The following is a 10,683-nucleotide window of genomic DNA, read 5'->3' on the forward strand; positions in this document are numbered from 1 at the left end:
TGATATTTTGGTGGTAGGCAAAGGCTACTAGGGTCATTCGAATGCCGAATAGTGACTTTTTTGCTATATCTGGTATCGCATATAACTTCTAAACGGGTCAACCAAAAAATGTCAAATAACCTTCTACGGACTGCCAATCTAATGTATAACATTCCGCTAGAACATTTCCAGTCTGGGATAAATACCCAAGTAGGCGAAAATCCAATTCCCGTAAGTGTCCTCTTACATGCAACGTATAAAAGACGCGCACTGTGTATTACCGCTACCACAGTAGCACATCAATCATAGACGCATACGCTAGGTGCGCCGCGCACCTTCCCGTTACCGTCGCTCAGCTTGCAAATGCAAAGCCAGCTGCGTGTTTGTATAGGCACGCACAGCCAGTCCAATGAAGAACCCGACCAGCAACCGGTACAATAAGAGAAGTTTTCAATTCTGCTTTGTGCGGATCTTTCGCTGGTAAAATAAGAGAAGTTTGATGTTCTGCTTTGTGCGGATCTTCCTAGCGACGGTCGCTCTCGCAGCCGTCTCGGATGGGATTGATTTTGCATTTTGTTTAATTTTGAACTATGCCTCATATTGCCATTGCTCGCAGTACAGACGTAGTGTATGGTTTCGCCTGTCGGTGTGCCGCGGGTAGCCGATCAGTGCACTTCGCACTATTAACGTATTTCAACCGGCATTGATACTACGATACCCACTTAGCGTTTATATGCGCATCCGTGTAGTTGCCGTCGCTCACTCAGCGTGTTTATATCCCAGCTCGCTGCCATTGCAGACCGCTATAATCTGGTTTAGTTGCTTAGTTTTAGTAAAAACTTAAAATTTTTGCTAAATTTAGGTCGTCAAACGGTGGGATAACAAAATTCTCACAAGTTTCCTATCTCATGCCTCCACGCGAGTCTAAGTCTATTGATGACATTTGGTCCTTAGACCGGCGACGACTGGGTGCTATCAGCCTTCTGCCGATAGTAGCAGAATGAGAGGGTGCGAACAGATCTAGTCGAGAAAACATTGCCGTAAAAATGAATAGTTGATCGGAAATTAGCCCCAATACGAATAATCTGACTAGTATCTATGATCACGGGTCAATACGTATTGAAAATTCGCCGCGTCTGTTTTTATGAACCTAATTTCAAGCTCCGTTATTGCTAACAAGCCCGTGCATCAGGTTAACAATCCTTTATATTTCCCTCCAGTGTTCGTTATTATCGCTCGTATACTTGTATTCCACAAATCTGATATGGAAAATAAGAAATACTTTCCCTGATTTATAACATCTCGCGCTATTTTTGCCTATATAATGTGTCACTTCGAGTGGAGTTCAAATTGCTTTTGTTTAGGGAACATAGTATACTCTCGGTAGCCGGCTGCCCAGAGTTTAAAAAAAACCAAAAACTAAAGAAGATCTCTTTTTCGAGTGATCGTGCACTCGAAGACTAACTAAACAACTACGTAATAAAATATGCTTTACAGGTCGCATCGCTTGCTTGGAGCGAATCCTAGACCTGATACCCTTCCAAACTACCAACTCCGCGACACCTATGGAAGAGTCTGATGAATCGTCGTCCTTCCGTTAAGTAGGTGAAGCATCAACACTTCCTGGCTACCTTATCCTTTATCCTTCCCCGTGAACGATGGAGATGGGGGCGGCCGGCAATGATGGCTATCATGCTGTTGAGGTTTTAATATGGGTCGAATTGGTATGAATTCCTACTTACCATTTCCTAAGCAACTCTTATTAGATAATCAGCAGTCAAACATGATGAAGTCAGTGTGCAATCCGCCAAAATCATCGTCACAACGCAACGCAACGCAACGCAACGCAGCTCGCTGCCATTGCAGACCGTGAGGCCGATGGCTGTTTGTATACAGGAGAACAATTTTTTTGTATACGGGAGGACCGACATACTTTCTGGCGCACCCTGTATATATATATATATATATATATATATATATATATATATATATATATATATATATATATATATATATATATATATATATATATATATATATATATATATATATATATATATATATATATATATATATATATATATATATATATATATATATATATATATATATATATATATATATATATATATATATATATATATATATATATATATATATATATATATATATATATATATATATATATATATATATATATATATATATATATATATATATATATATATATATATATATATATATATATATATATATATATATATATATATATATACCGATTTACATATGCATATTAAGATACGTTCATATACATGTGTAAATACACAGATACATGCATACATATATGGATATATAAGAGTGATATAATCGAAACATTGCTGTATTCAATTTCAAACTTTAAAAATTGTTTTTTCTCGAAATGTGCTTAATTGTGCTTGTCATAAGATAGCACAACAGCGACGAAGTGACATATAGAGCGGTTTTTGAGGTCATAAAATGCATTTTTTCAAGATCGGACAGTTTGTATTAACTAAATTTAATTTAATGTTATTAATTAAGATACTTGAGGACTGTAGAATTAAAATTTTTGAATGTTATCGTCTGAATTAGTCTTTTTATTCGACAGTTTTGGTACAGACTATGAACAAAAAATGCTTACTGTGATTAAAAACAGTGAAACTTATCAATCTTTTTCACGTAACCCTACGCTACGATTCCACCGGATGAACAACATCTTTGCTAAACGGTTACTAGACCTGAAGCTTATAGACAGAAAGCCAGCAGCACGGATTGCAACATACAACGCGATATAGCAAAGCATCAGATAACTCAAAGCGCACAAAAATGGACTCCCACAATATGATAGCTCCAGCATACAACCTATCCAAATTCATAAGCAAAACCTTCCAGAACTCGATCAACAGTCCATTCAACATCAACAATACTTTCGCGATTTCAATCACTTCGTGACACTCCCACCAGACTATATGCTTATCTACCTGGACATTATTTCTTTGTTTACATCAATCTCAAAATTACTAGTAATACACGATATCATTGCCGGATGGGATGAGATAAAGCAACACACACTCATCAATTTAGATCTGTTTCTTGATATAGTTGAATTCTGCATCGAAATCAGCTATTTCAAATACAACTACCAACAGATATTCGGAACAGCGATGAAAAAACCCTCACCACACATGCACATCGTAATATAACAGTTGCTGTTATACCCAACTTTTATCAAAAAATATGTAGATGATCTAATGATGATCATCCCCAAAAACAAACTTGAACACATTATATTCAACAGTTCCCACAGTAATATCCAGATCACTTACGAAGTGAAGTGAAGTGAATAACAGTATAGCGTTTTTGAATAGGGGAGACCGGGCTGGTTGGCAGGGTGTCTTTTACGAAAAGGCTACTATACGCAGTATCTATAGTGATTTTGGTGAGGTATTAGGTCGCACATGTACCTACACTATTTCAGGTGTTTTTGTGTTGACATTTGTTCAGGATCACGTTTGTTTTTTACCGCGCTTGTGAGTAAATTTTTGTATTTGTAAAGTAATATGCGTAACGCGAATCAATTTACATTCGATTTTCAAAAACGTGCTACCGCTGGAAAGGGTATTCAAAACCCAACAAAATGGCATAACAGTTTCGAGTGTAACCTTACTTTTGGTTTTGTAAATCGTGATTGTTCTCGAAAATATGCATTGGGGAGGGTTGGCCGAATTTTGTGCGGGGCTAGTTGGCCGAGTTGTAAATTTAGCATAGAGCAATGTGTACTCTGATATTCGTCAAATTTCACCAAATTGTAACAATAAACAAGGCAAAATGTCTTACGTTACATGAATAAAATAAATCAAATCAAAAAATCAAAATCAAAAATGCCAATCTTTTCCTGAGCGAAATTGGATGTTGTGCTAATGTTGATGATTATAAGAAAAACGCTTTCAATCCACCTAACAGTGTGATGAGACATTTCTTATAACTCCACTCTCTTTGGATTACATATTTATTGAGAACATTTAGAATTTGTTTTTTTCGCAATGATTTTCGATAACACATACTACATGGGATAGTGACAGGACTCAATCAGTATAGGGCAACAGTACCAGAAAGCTCAAAGGCTAAACCAAGTCAATGTAAAAGTCGAAAAATGGCCCATAAAATAGAGATGCAAACGAATTATTGCTAATGCTCTGTTAATCTCTATATATAAAAATGAAATGGTTTCCGTGTTTCATCGCATAACTGAAGAACGAGATATCGGATATCTTTGATTTTTGCATTATTTTGTTGGTTATTTTCTGTGGAAGGTTCTTTGACATAAAGATCAAATATTGAAATTTTCCTAATCCACCTATTAGTGCAATTGTGTTTTTCTCATATATGCACATTTTGCTGAATATCTCTATATATAAAAATGAAATGGTTTCCGTGTATCATCGCATAACTTAAGAACGAGATAGCGGATTTTTTTGATTTTTGCATTATTTTGTTGGTTATTTTCTGTGGAAGGTTCTTTGACATATGAATAAAATAATGGAATTTTCCTAATCCACCTATTAGTGCAATTGTGTTTTTCTCATATTTGCACCTTTTGCTGGATACCTCTATATATAAAAATGAAATGGTTTCCGTGTGTCATCGCATAACTCAAGAACGAGAGAGATATCGGATTTCTTTGATTGTCGTATTATTTTCTGTGAAATGTTCTTTAGCAGGATCACAAAATATTAACATTTTCTTAATCTACCTATTTGTGCAAATGGGACATTTTTAGTTTAGGATTGTTTGCATAGTTTGTCATTATTAGTAATTGCTTACATGTATTTAAAAGAGCGGCGAGAGAGCTGATAAGTAACGTGTATGAAGGCACTATTCACAAAAGAGAGTATGAATGCAGCGATGCTTCGTGGAACAAACGAATTCCCATGATTCAAACGGATTCAAATTCCGATTCGACTTTGAAAATGAAAATAAGTCATTGAAAAGCACCGGAATAAATTCGAAGTTCCGTCGATGGCATTGTTACTGTTTATAGAGATAGGCACAAATAAAAGCATTGTTGATCATAACGTATATTATAGGACATAGGTTTTACAATTGGAATCACCTCACTGGAATTGAAAATAATAGAAATTTGATCCACAAGCATTGCTATTTTTGTTTTTCAGTGAATAATTATAGACAGGACAACGTCTGTCGGGTCAGCTAGTATCATATATAAATTCTTCAATTAATGCATTGTGTAGGGAAAAGTAAATTTTCCTAATATGTTGTCCTGAGATAAAAAAATCGAAAAAAAAATTGTTTGAATCAATTTGAAGATCATAGTCTCAATAGCGTTTAGGGGAATATGGGGAGACTTGACCAAGCGCAAGCTTCTATTTTTGGCTTAGAAGTCTTCCATTCGGTTCTTAAATTTTTTTCAAAAATATTTTATAAGTTTATTATTTTTTATTTTTTATTGTTTATAAGTGCAAAGTGTACTAAGAATGTAATGGACATTTCCACAATTATGTTGAACACAAAAAGCCTCCGTGCCATAGTTTAGAGAAATGAGAAAGGAACAATTGCACCGCTAGGTGGATTAAAACAGGTTTTTTCATCTCGTATTACTAATTATAAATGGGATTGAAACAAAGTTCTGTTCAACATACTAGTTGATTCAGCTAGATGTATTTATGTAGACACTTCAAAGCGAGTACAACACTATTAGGTACCTAGACGAGCACTCAATCCACAACCCCCGTCATCTTTATGGAAAAAAAACAACACCGTTGAAAAGTTAGTTTTGGCGCGCTCTACTTGTTGACATGTGGAAACAAAGATTTCTAACCAAAACATTACTCGTAATTTACTATAATTTTTCTGAACGTAATATTGCGCTAAATGTAACCATCTCAAAAAGGCCGGGATTAGGTTGACGTTTTTAGAGTGATTGCATAACCTTTCTATATGAGAAAGGCAAAAATGTGCCAAAATCCAAAAAGTGAATCGTCGACAATTTTTTTTTTCGAATTTGCATCAAATCTCGACGTTTCATGCACATTGACACATTTAGCATCAAAAATAAAAATTCTATTTTTAATTTTTCCTATAGTTTATATGAGAAATTTCTGTGTGGCCGCACTCTGAAACCCGTAATTCCGGAACCAGAATTCCGATCGATCCAAAATTCAATAGCAGCCGATGGGAAGGTTGCACCTAGGGTTCGTCGCGGTGCGGATGTGGGCAGTAAATGGATTGTCCGCACCGCAACCGCAAAAAAATATCAAAACCGCACCGCTTACCGCAACCGCACTTTATTTACCGCACCGCACCGCGCGGTAACGCGGTAAATGCGGTAAATTTTTTATATTTTTAAAAATTGTGTTGAAAAATTGTTTATTTGTATAACCGTATATAATAAAATGTTATTCTTATTTACACGAAATTTAACTTTAAGAGACTACTCAGAATGCAATGTTTAAGAAAAAATCAACTTTTGCATTTTCTATTAATAAAACTCCGTACATTTAAAATGTAAGCATTATAAATTCAAAAACGTTGTACTGCAGTAATAGGAAAACTTTTATTTTAGCAACCCTTCAGTTAATTGAAAAAATGTAATAAAAATGCAATAAAAATATAATAAGAAATGGAGTATTTTGTCGTGACTAACGACTTACCTTTCAATATAGGGGCCCCTTTTCAAAATTTAGGAAGAAAAATGATGTATGATTTTGAACGCTTATATCTTTTGTTGTACTGAATGAATTTAATCAATTTCTTCGGCATTTTGTCGAAAATATTTGTGCCAATGTTGTATTAAATTTTGGAATATGTAGGACATTCATTATCAACGGAAAAATAGTGTTTTGAAAAATCTTTCGAAAACGACTCGGAAAAGTGAAAATTTTCAGCCCATCTCGCACAGAGCCGTCAAAATGGTACAGCAAATGAACAATAAAATAATGAAAAGTTTATATATAGGTCCACTACATGTTTGTTCCAATGATTATTCGTATTGGGTTGCTTGACGAGAGCAGTTGGTGGGGGAAAGCCGGCATATTAGTTTTGGTTAAGCCATTAGAAGCCGGACGGAAAGGAAAGGCTCATGCACGGCACGAGAACGAGCGAGAAAGCGATAGTAGTGCATATTAGCGAAAGCGTTACGTACATTTTGAACCTTACTAACTTTTCTTCTACTAAACGGATTGCCAATCTTGTTTCATAAATCGGAAGGAAAACGTTCAACGCTTGCTACCGATACGTTGTTTGCTATATAAAATTTGTTTAAATAGTTCAAAAACTACTTTAAATGAGAATCAACATTAATGATAAAACCTATAAATAGGGGTGTCGCAGCTTTTCTCAAAGCCAGACGTGTGTAAGACGCAGTGCATAACAGACGTGCGTGGTCGTGAGAAGCTGCATCGGACGACCAATCAAATCGGCTACCACCGGAGAGAAGAAAAACGTCGGTGGCGGTGAGAAGGCCAAAAAGCCAAAGGCTAAGAAACGCAGTCACGGAAAAGGCGGTAGTAACTTCCACTAAAATTGCCACCAAAATATCGAAGGCTGCAAAGCGTACTCATTCGGTGTGAGCTGCGAAAGGGGAAGGATGTATGTACGCAGTAAAAACAATCGTTGGCAAGATTTGAATTGTTTCAAAAGATTCTCGTCTTGTATCAACATAGTTATCTACAAACCGTTCTTATCAGGACGAATGCAAAAGTTGCTTTTATTAACTAGTACTAAGATAACGCTTGTTAATTCTGTACTTTTACCAGTGAATCATAAGAAAATGTTTTTCTTATCTACAAACTCGAAGGTTTTTGCAAATCCTTCCAAGAAAATCAGTGAATATCGCAACTCTGCCACAAAGCGAAAGCTACACCAAAACGAATGATGAAAAGATGGGTTGGTAATGTATATGACATAACAGGGGTGTCGTGACCACACTTCGAAATTATTTCAAATCTTGCAAAGCATAAATTGACATAATTTCAATGATTGTTCCTTTATGAATGAAATGACAAATTTTCAGGTCAACGCGGCAATAACTTTGCAATTTATAGAACAATTTTATATTTTTAGTTATCATATATTAACTGTCATCTCTTCCAAACAACTTAACCCTCTGCTGCCAATCACGTGGTTTTGCAGGGTTAAGGAGAATCATTGTAAAATGTCCAAAACATGATTTTATGTTGTTACCTCCACTAAAACCACTTCAGAACACTCCCACCTGTCATACATGTACATTGTCTGCTTGTTGAAATCATTATATGAAATTATTGACCTGTATTCAACGCGGAGAAGTCGGTAATAAAATTGTTTTGCTGAATATACTAACGAACGGGATCCGCAGGAATATTTCGCTGAGCCCGGTGAATCGAACTTAATGCGTAAAATTTAGCCATTTGAAAGAGATACAAGAAGAATTTTAAGAATATGATCATCGCGGTTATGTCCCGGACATTACCCGCCCCTAGTTTTTCGCTAAGCGTGTTCATTTCTGTACGGAAAAGATTCCGATGGTTGTTTCGAGAGATTTTAACATTGATATTTCAAAGCAAGAAAATTGTTCATTTCATGACTGAATGTCTCAACGAGCTTAGAATCCAGCGCATTCCCTATCAACGCAGACGCCAACAACAAAGGTTCTTTTCAGAACCGCCATAATTATTATAAAGAATAACTTGAAACATTCCATATTTCATTGAGTAGCATTCGATTTGAATTACAAGTCAAACGAGTAGTCACGACACTCCGGTTATGTCCTAGACATTACCCACCCATCTTTTTTCTTTAAATTATCATATTTTCAATGTGTTTGACATATGAAAATGAAATAGATGATTTTCACATTTACGTACAAAGGCTAGTTCTAGAAAGTACTAGCATTTAATGTATTTTCCTATAATATTTTCCCAATGAGCCAATGGCAAAAACTTCAATTAAAGTGGACGGGAGTCAAACGATGTGGTATTTGGCAAAAATAGTTTCAAAAAAGCTACAAAATAGTCTTAACCCTCCAGCACACGCGCCGTTGTATTTTGTGAAACACCTTCCGAAACTCTAGCGCAATCTTCTTTCAGCAACAGCGGTTGCTCATTCGGGGAACCATTCGCGCGAGTGCTGGAGGGTTAATTGAAAAATATTAGGACTTGATTGGTAGAAAACTATCGTAAATTTGAATGGAAGTACGCGAAAAAAAGTTATGTAGCATATTTTTTGAGAAAGAGTCCAATAAAATTGACTGCAGAAAATTCACATTGAATTTACACAGCAATCAAAGAAGATAGAAATACGATGTTGATGAACGAATGATAAAATAGTCATCCTGATTTGGACCGCTCCTTATTTTGGATGCTTTCATGCATTTGTATCCTTTACTGCCAATTACTCTAAATTCGTTTGGTTTGATGAAGATAATTATATTCTTTGGGTTGTGTTTAAGTCCCAGCATAATTAGTTTATCTCTAATTTCTTTAAATTAATCAACATTCACAGTTGAAAAATTGATATCGAAAACGATTCATAATTCCACGATTACCAACAGAAATCGGGAGAAGTGATGCACTTTTAAATTGGATTTAAGAGTAAAAATATATTGTTTTTAAATGATCTAATAATTTTTGTCTCTATTTGGATCTTGCTTTTTATGTATTTGAAATGGTTAGTTTGTGAAGTCTTACTTAGAAGTATAAAATAACTAGTGTCCAAAATATGTCGTAAAAATAATAGCGTCAAAATATTTCGGACACAGCTAGATTTTCTTTCGTAATAGCAGTCTGTTTATCAATTTAGGATAACCACAATTATCACTTTATCAATTATTTTTTTGCGGTGCGGTTGCGGTAAAACCGCGCGGTAAAAGCTCTTTCCCGCACCGCATCTGCGGGAAAATGTGTCTTACCGCACCGCAGATTTTGCGGTGCGGGTGCAGTAAATACCGCGCGGTTGCGGTAATTACCGCAACCGCGACGAACCCTAGTTGCACCTTTCATTTGAAACTAAGTTTGGGCAAATCGGTCCAGCCATCTCTGAGAAAAATGAGTGACATTATTTGACACATACGCACATACATACACACACATACATACACACATACACACACATACATACACACACATACAGACTTTTTCCGATCTCGACGAACTGAGTCGAATGGGATATGACACTCGGCCCTCCGGGCCGGGATTAGATTGACGTTTTTCAGAGTGATTGCATAACCTTTCTATATGAGAAAGGCAAAAATGAAAATCTTCGTAGACTTTCGCAAAATCCTCGCTTGTAGGCGAACGTAGACTTTTGCTTAACCCCCCCCCTCCGCCGCTCAAATCATGAGTCTACGTGGTTTATGAACCGCCCCTAATTATTAAACGAAAAAAAAATAGAATTTTTCTTCGATTCAGTATTTCATCTGCAATCGAAATATGGCTAAAGAACATAAAACTTTTGCTTAATGCTGACAATCGGAATACCAACAGATTTCCTAAGCGTTTGGGCTATCCCACCGAGTTCATCTGTGCACGAGGCGTAAAATCCTTGTTGAAAGAAAAAAGATTGGAACTTTCCCGTTCGCTCAAAGCTTGTTCGTATACATTCTCAGTTAGCGAAAGTGCTGCAGCAGCCAATCGCTAAAGTGCAAGTCAAGCACAGATGGGAACGAAGAATAAAAAGATAAGAAATGAG

This window comes from Topomyia yanbarensis, chromosome 3 (assembly GCF_030247195.1).
Source record: "Topomyia yanbarensis strain Yona2022 chromosome 3, ASM3024719v1, whole genome shotgun sequence".
Classification (NCBI taxonomy): domain Eukaryota; kingdom Metazoa; phylum Arthropoda; class Insecta; order Diptera; family Culicidae; genus Topomyia; species Topomyia yanbarensis.